The sequence below is a fragment of the Mirounga leonina genome, unplaced genomic scaffold (genome assembly GCF_011800145.1).
Source record: "Mirounga leonina isolate KUSES-001 unplaced genomic scaffold, KU_Mleo_1.0 Mir_95, whole genome shotgun sequence".
NCBI classification, from domain to species: domain Eukaryota; kingdom Metazoa; phylum Chordata; class Mammalia; order Carnivora; family Phocidae; genus Mirounga; species Mirounga leonina.
Genome location: NW_023270865.1, coordinates 14,049,349 through 14,062,793, shown reverse-complemented (window position 1 = coordinate 14,062,793; position 13,445 = coordinate 14,049,349). Strand labels below are relative to the sequence as shown.

General features: G+C 36.8%; 1 non-coding gene across 1 annotated transcript; it reads left to right on the top strand.

The window, feature by feature from the left end:
- Nucleotides 1-13,015: 13,015 nt before the first annotated feature.
- LOC118006319 lies at nt 13,016-13,169 on the top strand. The gene has a single exon (XR_004678043.1). It is a non-coding gene; the product is annotated as a small nucleolar RNA SNORA62/SNORA6 family (small nucleolar RNA).
- Nucleotides 13,170-13,445: the final 276 nt, after the last annotated feature.

The following is a 13,445-nucleotide window of genomic DNA, read 5'->3' as shown; positions in this document are numbered from 1 at the left end:
AAAAATTTTAAAAAAAAGAAGAAGAAGAAGATAGCAGGAGGGGAAGAATGAAGGGGGAGAAATCAGCGGGGGAGATGAACCATGAGAGACTGTTGACTCTGAGAAATAAACTGAGGGATCTGGAGGGGAGGGGGGGCAGGGGGATAGGTTAGCCTGGTGATGGGTATTAGGGAGGGCACGTTCTGCATGGAGCACTGGGTGTTATAAGCAAACAATGGATCATGGAACACTGCATCAAAAACTAATGATGTAATGTATGGTGATTAACATAACATAATAAAAAATGTATTTTCAGATTCATTTATATATATATACTTTCTAAAAGTATATATATATTTATAGGTATGCATATATGTATAAGTAAATGTACATACACATCTGAAAGCACAACTTAAAGCATAAAATGAGTGTGTCTTTGGAAATTGCCAGGTAGGTTCTAAGGTTGATGATTAGACTGGAGAACTAGAGTGATAAAAGGAAAAGAACCCAGGACAGATATCTGGGACCACAGCCTTGAGACTAGTTTGCTCATACTGCCCCTCTGCGTGCTTGAAGAAACTGCTGGAAGCACTGCTGGGAACACAGGATGCTCTTGTGATGGTAATGAACTATCAGCCACGTTTTGCTTCTTGGTTTCACTCAAATGAGATTAAACATCTCAGATGGGATTATCCAACTGGTGAAGCTCAGGTAAGCGACTACACTATAATGTTCTACTACCCTTGTTCATGGAAAGCAGAAGTCTAGCAACTTTTAGATTCCCTAATGGGAAATGAGGACTGAAGCCCATGACAAGTCAAACAATGGCATGGTCCCTAAATACAGAAAGTGGATATATGCTTGGATTAAATTTACCCCCAAAGATCCACCTTGAAGGTAGCCTTTTGATTATCCCACATACTTACACCAAGTTATCATCTTTCTGCTTCTCAAAGTAATGGCTCCTTATCACAATCAACTATCCCTGATATAACCAAAACCACACAGCTTCTTGGAGGAGACAACCCAAATCTTATTAGTTACTGCATTCACCTCCAAATCTAAAATCTTGATTTATTGATCATTTTCTTTCATCCAATCCTGTCTCTGTGGTCTGTCATCACTGAGCTTCATCATAAAGTTAACTATATGTATCTAGAATGTACAGCTGCAGCTGGTCTGAGGGCTATGGACAGTATCTATGCCATTGCTTTTACATGATCCTCCCCATGAACCTCTTGCCTCTTATAAGAAACACAGCTCCTTGGCTTTTGCTACATCCTGTGGTTTTATTACTTTGCTTGTGTTCCCTCTCCTTCCATTTCTGAAGATTCTAACCATTTGTAAGTCCTGCAGTACGTGGTTGCACAAACTCTATTTGTAGTAGCAACTGAATTTCCCTTTAATAGGCAGTCGTTCACCTAAATCTTCATATTTTACCCACTTTTTTTCTTTATTTAGGTAGACAAGAAGCTTAAATTTGCCAGACTGAAATGTTAACTTTCAGTTTAATAAAACCACTGTTGTTCACCAGGTAGAAACATTTTTTTTTTTAATTTCCTCTTGGGGTAAAAATATGTAATTAAGAAGATCCCAGGGAATTGAGAAAAGGCATGTTTTTCAAGTAGAATAGATATAACAGTGAGAAATATTGTTCCTGATTTTAAGCATACATGGCCCCCTATATAATAACATCCCAGTCTCATAAAGTTTAATTATCCATCCAGCTCTGCACCTAAACCCTGGGAACCATCTCACTGTTTTGGCTAAGGGGAATTACTTTTATTTAATGAAATAAATTATAGGACCAATGGGTAATGCCATGGGTATCGGACCTTCCCTTATCATTTTGTTTGAAGGTGGGTTTCTTGGCTAGTAGCAAGATTGTGAGGTAAGTTCTAAGGAACTTTTGTTTTTACTGAAAGTGTATATATAAATATGAACACGGATATAAGTATGAATATATTTATTTGTTTTTGACTGAGGTTGGTGAGAGGAAGAAAGATATTGTGCAAAATGGAGAAAGCCTCAAATATTCAAATATAGCATGGAGGGACGCCTGGGTGTCTCAGTCAGTTAAGCATCTGACTTTGACCTAGGTCATGATCTCAGAGTCCTGGGATGGAGACCCACGTCAGTCTCCCTGCTCAGTGGGGAGTCTGCTTCTCCCTCTTCCTCTGCCCCTCCCCTCAGTGGTGCACGCTCTCTCTCTCTCTGTCTCCCAAATAAATAAAATCTTAAAAAACATATATATTCATATATAGCATGGAGATATTCAAATAGAGGAAAATGTATGGATTTTGGAAAGGAACATTTAGAGATGGAGATAATGTTGGTAGTTTACCAAATGTATTCACATATAAATAAGAATAATGGAAATGCAAAAGTTATCTCACTTGGATACTTGCTGCTAGCCATACTTCCCTCAGTCCGTCAACCTATTGCCAACAATTGATTAGGTCCTATTTGGTCTGACCTTAAATGTAAACAGTCACCTTTTATCAGGGGTCATGTAGGTTTGCACACAATATAATATCTAGCAGGTTTAAATGGAATTAAAACCAAAAATTAGTATAAAAATGAAGAAAATCTGCATTATAGCTTAAGATAATAGGGTAAGTATAGTTATGTAACACACAAAGTTTCTCTTTATCTCAAGAATATAGCAATACTATTATGAGAAGTGAGGCCAGCTTTTATCCCATCATGAATCACAGTGGTTTATTTACTCTTCTAATAGTTATATTTAGAAATATGCAAGGAAATTGGTGATGAGGTTTTTGGAAGAATATGGCATAATATTACTTTTATTCATCGGAAGGGATTTTAGTGTTTCAAATTATGGCTATTTCCTAAAGACATTTTTTTTTCTGTCAACTACTTTTAGGAGATAAGAATATTTCATAATTAATTCCCAGCTGTTTCTTGTTATGCTTCTAGTAATATATTTCTGTACTTTAACAGATTGGAGGTAGTGTTAGAAAATAAATGTAATCCACATTTTCTATTTGTCAAAGCCTTCTCTTTAGAAACAAAACATTTTGAAATTGGAAGTTTTGTAAATTACATTAAAAGCAATAATTACCGTTTGAAAAGTTTCATGTCGTGCTAGTTTCTTTGAAAGATACACATAAGTATAACATGGTTTCTGCTTAAAGCTTAAGGAAAATAAACTTTTAGGGTGAAGGAAAAGTATATAGATAAATGAGCACAAAGCAGAATTCAAAGTGCATCACAAGGACCCATGTGTATATAATAAAAAAAAATAATGTTTGAATTATTTTTTGAAGAATGAATAAGATTTTGGTAGGTAGACATGTGAAGAGGAAAACATTTCAGATAGAAAAAACATATTTAAGTGGGCAAATATTCAGAGGCTGGAAAATTTGAGTCACTATTAGTAAAATACATTTACTCCATTTGTATAGATTACATGAATGTTATTAAAGTGTAGCCAGCTCTAAGGCAGAGAAAATGTGTGGTGCCAGGACATTTGGGGTTTTGAAAAATTAAGACTATGGAATATGGAACAAATGAATGAGACAATGGGAAGGCTTAAGAGATTTGCTTAAGGAAGATTGATTTTGCAATACCGCAATCCATAAAAGATATTTAGCTGATGTGTTGATAAAGATTAAAGGCAGTACTTGGACATCACTTCAGTAAGCCTATGATTGTATTAAATGTAGAGATGAAGAAAAGAAAATGATTGTAAACAAAACAAATCAAAGCAAAATGAATCCACACTGAAAGTAGAAAAGTACAAATGTAATTGCTGAAAAGATTTAGGTGAAAATAGAAGAATAAGACCAAGATGACTAACGTCTCATATTTAGCTATTGGGAGATTCATGGTCCATTATTGGGAGTTGTCAAAGGCATGATTTGGAGTCACGTCTTGGGGAGGCTGGTAAATAGGCTGTAACTATCGATTTCAGCCCAGGAGTTCTGAATGACTGTTGTAATATTTAATGACATTAATACACTGATTATGTCATTGCCTGAAGGACTTTGATGAAAATTTGAATGAGATTTACCTATTTATCCTAAAATTGATATTGGGTCTATGGGAATTAAAAATCATTTCTTGATATGATGTAGTTTAAAACAATTTCAATTATATTTTAAATTATTGACTGTGAGTTTCTTTGTTTTACTCTTATCTGTGCTGTACTCTCTATGCTTATTTTCCAAATATGAGCTACATATTTTCAGCTGACACAACACACACACATACACACACACACACAATTTATGAGAGTAAGAGATGGTAACGCACAATATGTGTAAATAAAAGTGGTGGGTTTTTTTTTTTTTTTTTTTTTAAAGTGGTGTTTTAATTTACCAAATTCCAACCTGACAACATTCCCTACTAGTTTTGATTGGAGCAGACGCATACGTTTCATGTTGTTTTTGTCGTTTTTCTATGTGTTTATCTTTAGGGAGGAAGTAAAATGATTCTTAGTGCTGAGCTCTAGTTAACTAGGTGCTCAACTGGGTAATATTAGAAAGCATGTAATTTTCCATCCAGATTTTTCATAAAGGTTAATTTCATTTCAGACCAAACGAAGATGGGAAATGAGTTCCTCTATTTTGTGTGACTAGGAGAAAATTTATGGCTCTGCCAATATTGCCAAGTCATTATCCATGCCATTGATTTATAAACCCATGTGGTAGTCTCAATGGTGGGCTTCTCAGCCTCTCATGATGCCGTTACTCCCAACCCTCAGCGCCACAGCCCAGAGCAGCTCTTGTTCTTCTGTGTTAGAGGATAGGGATGGGGGATGTAATTAGAACATGGTTGTGTCATGTGAAATCTATAAGGATCACTACATGTTACCCAAATCTCTCTCTCTCTGTCTCTCTGTCTCTCTTTCAAATCAACTATTTCCTTCAATCTAAGTCTCATAGACATTGTTAGGCAAAACTATCCCAAGCTTTTAACATGGGGAGGTTTAAATCAGATTTTTAAATAATGTATGTTTTGTTGACTTTTAAAGAAGAATTAGAGAATGTTTTCAAAGAGCATTCATGCCTTCAGTTTGCCTGACTGTTAGGGTGTGTGTGGTGGAGGGGAAGTATTCTCCACAGAGAATGGTGTTGGTTCCAGAGCACTGTCTTTTTTCTAATTTTGAACGTATTAATTATTTAGACTAATACTAGCTCTTACAACAAACAAAACCACAGATTTCAGTAGCTTAACAATACATTTCATTTCTAATGTACATAAAATCTAAAATATTTATTTCTTTTATAGCTTGTGGACCTGCTGTCTTCAATATGCAGTCTCCAAGGTACATTTGTTTACTAAGGCTACCGTAACAAGCGAATGGGTAGCTTTAAATAACATAAATTTACCGTCTCATAGTCCTGGAGGCTTGAAAGTCTGAATTCACATGTCGTCGGGGCCATGCTCTCTCTCTCTCTGAAGGCTGTAGGATAGGATCCTTCTTCCCTCTTCCTAGCTTCTGATGATTTCTGGCAATTCTAGGTGTTCCTTGCCTATAAACACTGCAATCTCTGCAATCTCTCCCTCTGCCATCACACAGTGTTCTTGTGTGTCTCCAAGTTTAAGTTTCTTCTTCTGACCAGGATCCCAGTGCTTATAAAAGATACGAGTTGTATTGGATTAATAGCCATTCTAACCTACTAGGACCTCATTGTAACATGATTACATCTACAATGACCTTATTTCCAAATAAGGTCATGTTCTCAGGACATGAAATTTAAGGTAAATTATTCAAATGAGTACACAGGTCATAAGCCTTGGCTACATTAATCTACAAGAGGGTAAAATAGCATGGAATATCAGAGCTCAGAGAATGCTAAATGGACTAGGCCTACAGCTGATGTGTATCTGTGCTGTTCCAGCATGTAACTACATGGATGCATCGAAATCCACAGAGACTGGTATCAATAGGACAGGTATGTCGCCAGGCAGCAATGAAAATAGGTTTCTGAGCAGGTAGTCAGTATGTGTCACACTTGGTTCTTCCTTTTTTTTTTTTTTTTTTCTAATTTAAGATAATACATCTGGGAAACCCATAAAAGGGTTCTCGGTGCTTCTTTGAGGTCATTTGCCTAGGCCCAGCCCCAGCTCTTAGAAAACAATTATCTTATTTCTACCTCTATAGTTTTATCTTTCTCACATAAATGGCATTATACCGTATATATACCTTAAGACTTCTTTTACTTAGCATAAATCATTTGAGATTTATCTGTAATGTTGAGTATACCCATAGTTATCCTTTTTCATGGCTGAATATTCCAGTGCATGGAGGTACCACAATTTGGGAATTAATTAAAATACTACTTTTTATTTCTTCCTTCTGCTCTGTAAATGCAAAACTTCCAAATACACTACTTTTGGGGAAGGGAGAGCAAAAGACCATATGTGCTCTCGGAGGAAATACTGAATGGTGTTTGTAAGCCAGTGGCCGTCTTAAATCTGGATGTGTCCTTAACGTGTGCGCTGGAAGCAACAAATTTATTACTTGATATTCCACAGCATGTTGCTTCTCATTAAACTGAGATTTCTTATCAAAGATAAACATCAAAGTATGCAATAAACCCACACAGTTCAAACTGGTAGTAGGTAACATGTTGACCAGTAAATTTTAATCCTCAGCGTCCCCATTTTGTAACTGACAAAACCAAGTAAACTTTTGGGCTGTGTGAACAGCCTCAGGGCTGTGGAGCTGGAGAGTCTGGACACTCAGGAGCCACATAGCCAGCTACTTAAGGAGCCTTTGTAAAGTCAAAACGTGGGACTCACTGAAGAGCGTCAATGACTCCAAATAGTACCATGCAAAGAATGGATTTTACTTCCTCTTCATAAAAATAGAAAAGCTGTGAACTAATTTGACATTTCATACAGATACCTTTATTTCAGATGTTAAATCAACCACGCAGAAATCAAGCAGATAAAGCAATAGATTATGAGTTGCTGCTACCTGTTTAAAATTATTTTAATCTTGTGGCTAACAGAGTAATTTATATCTATATATGATATCTTGAAACATTGATGTACTCGTATGAAAAATCAATAGAAATATCACAGGCTGCCTACAGATGCATTCATTTTGTTTTAGAATAGGTTTCAGTTTGCCTTCTGGTTTTCAGTATCAGCTTAAGAAAATTAAGTTATTACAATGAGAGAAAGACACATAAAATTAATGATTTGAAGTTAACAGGTACTGGCTGCCTCCAAATCAATTTCATTACTGTGGGATAAAGCAACCAGAGAATATTACAAATTTCACTTCTGGTATGCAAGCTAAATACACAAAGCCCCCAAAAGTTCTGAGACACAACCTAACACATATGCAGAACATTTAATACTGGGACCATGCAATGAGTTTTCTGAGGGATATACTAATAGGTGCTGCGTATTATACATAAGTAAATTGCATGCAGAACTATTCTACATGTCATATGTATTTCTTTGTAAGGTTTTCCCCACCTTCCTATTTTTAGTTTTTTTTTTTCCCTTCTATGACCTCCATAGGCATTGCTTATATTATTTCTCTATTAAAGTTCATAGAGGGGGGTGCCTGGGTGGCTCAGTCAGTTAAGCATCTGCCTTCGGCTCAGATCTTGATTCCAGGGTCCTGGGATCAAGTCCTGCCTCTGGCTCCCTGCTCAGCAGGGAGGCTGCTTCTCTCTCTCCCTCTCTACTGCTCCCCCTGCTTGTGTTCTTTCTCTCTGTGTCAAATAAATAAATAAAATCCTTAAAAAAATAAAGTTCATAGACATCAGAACCATGTTTTGTCTGAGAAAATAAACTTGGTACAATAGAAATAATACTTATCTTCTCTATCTTGCACCTCTGACTAGGGCTGGTCTAGGTTGAATCATGAGGTTTGATTTTGTTGCCTGAGACTGTCCTTTTAATATTCACTTTCATTTCTTGTGTCACCTAAACTCCCTTGCACAACCTAGCACCCTGATGGTAAGCATCTACATTTAATTAATTTTTTTCATAGTCTTAATATCAAGTTACTCTCAATATAAACTGTAGAAGTAAATACTTGATTATGAAAATCTCAGTATGAAATATTGCCTTCATTTTAATATAGGAATAGAGTTGTGACTTTTAAAATTTCCAGAGTCAGAAGTTTTGAAAGTGAGAACATGTCATAGATTAAATTCTCTGATACCATATAATTGTCATTGTCTACTTACAAAAGCAATCTTAGTCTACTTTTCACAAAGTATATTTTTATTCTACATATAACAAAACATCACCAAATCCCCAGATACTTTTTCAAGTATTTGACATCAATGGAAATACGCCTTACTTGCTTATGTTTTAAGTTGTAGAATTCTGTTTATAATAGAAATATTCCAATGAAAAGCATCCGAATGAAGCAAAACTGCTTCTTTCATGTGGCATTTGATCACATAAACTATTTTAGAAAAATGCCAACAAACTCTCATCCCGTACTTACTGCCCAACACATTCACAGAGATTCTCCAGGTTTGTGGGATAAAGTCATTTCCCCAAAATAGAAGTAAGTCTCTTAACACTATAATTTTCCCAGTAGTAACCTAAGAGAAATGGTTGGTACCTCAGCACCTGACTCTGCTAGAGCAACCTGAAAGACAAAGCAACGTCAGATTGACGCGGCGGAGCACGGGCTGAGAAAGTGAAACATGGCTATGTGTACTTTAAGGGTGAACTTTAAATAACAGGAAACGTTGGCAAGCTGCTATATAGTGGCTCTGTTTCTGGGAAATGGATGTACCATCTGCAAAGCTAAACTGAAATGACAAGCCTTTGAGGCAGAGAGTAAATGTTCAATCCATTTGGCAGATAAATCAGGTCATGGATTGGTTTATTTAGCTGCAGTTTCGCATAAACAATATACAAGCAGAAGCGATGAACCATGGCTAAATTCAACAGGATATTCCATTTGAGGTTTTATCTATTCTCAAGCTTCCAACGGTCTATGCTCTCCCACTCCATCTCTTTGTTATGTTCGTCTCTGCCATGGCTGCCAGTGGGTTTGGGGAGTTTAGATAGCAGGCTTTATTGGAACTACACATATTTTGTCGTCAGAGAATAACCCAACCATCACCATTCCAAAACTTACCTACCCATATGTCTGTAATAGAAGGAGATGTGTAAAGAAAAAATGCATATATAAAGAATGCTTTTCACATTTCCAAAAATAAACAGAGGATATATATCTAGTCACGGGAGAAATGCACTTTCCTAGCATTTCATGGCCATGTGCATGCGGCAGGCTCAAAGAGCCCTTGATGTCCTGGGCAGCTAATCACTGAAAAGCAGCAGCCTCGCATCTCTTCTACCTTTGACCCTTGAGCAGAATTTCACATTGCGTTGGTTAGTGTAATGAGATGCTAGGTTCCAGTTCTGCTTGACTTCTGCTTTCTATTTTATCGAAGTCCACGTTAGTCTAGAGAGCAGAGGCATATTTTCTTTTTCGGTTTTGATGAAAGAATGTGAACTACATTTCACCTTTATTCTCTATGAAGGTCAAGGGGCAAATATGATAGAACATTAAGATCCAAGTCCGTTTTTCAGTTTCCTATGAACCTAAGCAACACAGTCAGCTTAACAACTTAATTAAAATTGTTCTTTTTGTCTTTATGCTATCAGGATATTTCATACTTGTTGGGCTGTAAGAAAGTAATATCATAATAGAAGCAGAAAGACTTTGTTTACTCCCGTTGCAGAAATCTTAACAACAACAACAAAAAAAACGTGCGTTGTTCAGTCTCCCTTTTATTTTGACAAGATATTGTAAAAGAGTATACTTCTCTTTTTCTGTAACTGCCTAATTAATTTCTTGGTATTTTTTCAATATGGAATAATATCAGGCCTTAATAAGACCTGTAAAATCCTCAATTTATTGCTTCTGTGTTTTGCCAAATTTGAGTAGCAAAATATTTCCTGCAATAGGTGGGTTCAATTCACTCACACGCACACACACACACTCACACACACTCTGTTTTGTATTATATAATGATTTGTATTATATAATGTTTTGAATTATATAATATTTTGTATATTATATTTTGCATTATATATGCACATATAAACTTTGAAGACATTATAACTTGATCCACTATGAAATCAATAAAATGATTTGTTGAATATAGCACTATGAGACCTATATATGAGAAAAATGTATATACCTAGCTACTCTTCAATTTTAATCTAGTGAAAAATGTTGATCCAAATATAATTAATATAATTGATTCTGCACTGTGCAGGTTAAATTTCTTTTCTGTTTCCATTATCCTTTTATGGTACGTCCTAAGCTGATAGTAGTGTGTCCTTACCTGCTTCTCACAGATTCCCCTTCAGGACCGAAGGCCTTATTATTCAATACTGGGAACGCTGCTATAGGCTGTCCTCAGGGATCTTCTCCAGGTTGTGCCCTCTGTTGAAGAAGGCTGTCATGCCCAAGTTAATGCATCCCTCCAGGGGGCAGCCCACATGTAGTAACTGCCCCATGTGAGGCCATAAAACCTTGCCCCTTCTTCCAATTGCCAGAGAACTCCAATGAGTAATTCCAGCTTCAGAGCTCACTGGGTGATCTAGGGCTTTCATGTGATGTCATTGAAGCTCTGATTCTCCTCCTGCCACATCCCGTTTCCTTCCTTCCCTCAAGAATTGTTGAGGCTGAGAATACTATCGTTTAAGTTCACTGCACTCCAATCTATGCGTTCAAGAACCTGACCTGCAACAGATCATACCAGGATGGATTCAAGAAAGTAGATGCTACGGTGTGATGTTGGAGTTGGATTGCTCAGCATTGCCACTACCCAGGTGGCCAAGAGGACCTCATGACTGGCAGTATGTGGCCATGAGAGTCTCTGGCATATTGAAGTACAGTTGTTCAACTTTCATTAGTGGTGAACTGGGATGGAATGCCTAGAGAATGAAATACAGTCATGGATGTAATAAAAAATACAGTTGAAAAAGTAATAATTATAACATAATGGGTAATTAATTATGATTTAATAAAAACATGTGCAAAAGTCAGAGGGCCACCTTTTCAGAATATGAAGTTCTCATTCTCTGAAGGTGGAAAGTAAAGAAAGCTAAAGAGACAACATAGAGCTTAATCATAAGAGCTCCAAATAAGGATATATTCTCAAATTAGGCAAGTGTGCTATGTTGAGTCCAGGACTATGATAGAAAAAATGAGATCCTGATTCAGGGGATGGTGACGTCTGGACTGATGCCTTCAAACATTATGTATCTCCCAAACCCATCCTACTGAGGGATGGTGAGTGCCCTCTTCCTTGCAGGTGACGCAGATGACCTTGCCTTGCAATAAAACAAGAGTCCCCTCAAAATTTGTTGTAGAATTCTGTTTATAATAGAAATATTCCAATGAAAAGCATCCGAATGAAGCAAAACTACTTCTTTCATGTGGTCATAACATCCCAGGGCTAGAGAAGCTCTAGAACTTTCTAGGGGAAAAAGGGGGACTATATGCAGAAGGAGTTACAGTACCTAAGTAATATGTGCCAACAGGTGACTGGTGAGTGTATATGGGACTGGATCCTAAGGGTGTTGGATCAAGAAGGAAAATTGAGTTTGGACAAGGAATTGTTTATCAAATTGGAAATACTCTCACAGGATCGGATCTAAAGTCCTGGCAAAAACAATAGAAAAAAGGGTCAAAGATTTAGAGAATCGGACATGATGGAGTTTTTATTCTGTAAAAAGCTAAGAAGCCCACTTGGTGACTGTAGTCCCCGGAATGGGACATAGATATTATTGACCGAGGCAATCAGGATGCACTAGTGGTAAGAACACCAATACTACTGGAAAACTCATTGATGGTTGTTGTCTACAGGCAGGTCTGATGGTTGAAGTTACTGTATAGAAATGAGCACCTCAATAGCACAGGGGTTGAAAAGATGATCAGAAGTCTGACGATAGTTGCGCTAGTAAAAAGTTATGACCCTTTGCCCAATTGCTGGTCCTGGACAAATTTTTAAACTTAAAACCCATTTTGTGAGGGAGTGTCATTGTTCCAAGGCAGAGGATGCTGCAACATCAGAGCAAGTATATATATACACACTGCCCCAGTCTTTCCTCAAAGGGACCTATGGTGACTTACCTGAGTAATAGTACAGAGAGGGAAAGATAATATCCATATATTTTAAGGACAACTAAACAAAGGGTAAAGTTGATACTGATTCTCTGGAATTTAGAGCCTCACCATGAATCCCCTATTAGAGTGGGGGTATATAGAGGAGAAGTAATGAAGTCCTGATACTAATCCACTCAGCATAGTCTACTGGGATCACGGATACACCAGTGATCATTATCTATCCCTGCCAGTGAATTGCTGGAATGGACTTACTAGGGAGTTGGCACCATTCCCATGATGGTTTGGGGTCTACAGAGCAAGAGTTTCTCATTAGAAAACACTAAGTTAAAAGTTCTTAAACTCTTCCCTACACTCTGAGAAAGATGGCAGTAAAAGACATTGGCACATCCCACTTCAGTATCAGGCATTAACATCACCCTGAATTAGTTATCTATTTGCCCACTGAAGAGTTTTGCACAAACTATTACATCTGCCTGGAAGTCTCTTTTCTTCTATTTCATCTCACAAAGTACTACTAATGTTTCAAACTGAGTCCAGTCCTCACTTTCTTCCAAAGCTATCTTATAGTGTTTTAATTAGGCCAGTCCCCCTTCCCATGCTATCATAATATCACATAGCTTTTCTCTGTGGGATTTGTCTTTTGCACACATGTTTATTTGATTAATGTGCATTCTTATATACTAAAATTGTAAATTTATCTCAGAATCTAAGACGGAGTCAATAAATATTGTGATGAATGACTTGATTATATCTAGTCTTCCTATAATTTGAACACAGGGAATTCTACATTGTTGTATATTTTGATATATCTTACAGAAAAAGATGCTTATTTACACCACAAACATAGATTTCACGGGAATTTCTTAGGAGAAAAAAAATCTATTATAATATCCATCTTTGAAACAGGAAAGAGAAATGGACTTAAAGCCATCTCAGGCTGCCCATTGTTAGAGGCTGGAGTTGAGGCCTTTGGCTGGCTGAGGAGCTCACAAGTGTGGATAGTGCACTGCATGAGGGGTAGGTCTTTCACTAACACCACAAGGGGCTCTATCCAGATGAGTGGAGTTTGATAGTAATTATTTCTATAAGTAAAACAAACAAACAAACCAAAAAACCAAAAAACAAACAACAAAAATCATCTTAGGAACTAAGAGTAGCTTCTGGGAAAATTTAAATACAGGTAAAAAATAAATATTACATAAGATCTTATAATAAGGAGAAACATGTATGAGTGAATAAATGGATAAATATAATATGCTTACTATTCTGGTAGAAATTCATGTGTGTTTCTACGTGAATACAAAAAGAGTAATGTGTAACTTCTACCATAGGAAGGTGTGTTGGTGTAGGAAGGATTCTGGAGAGG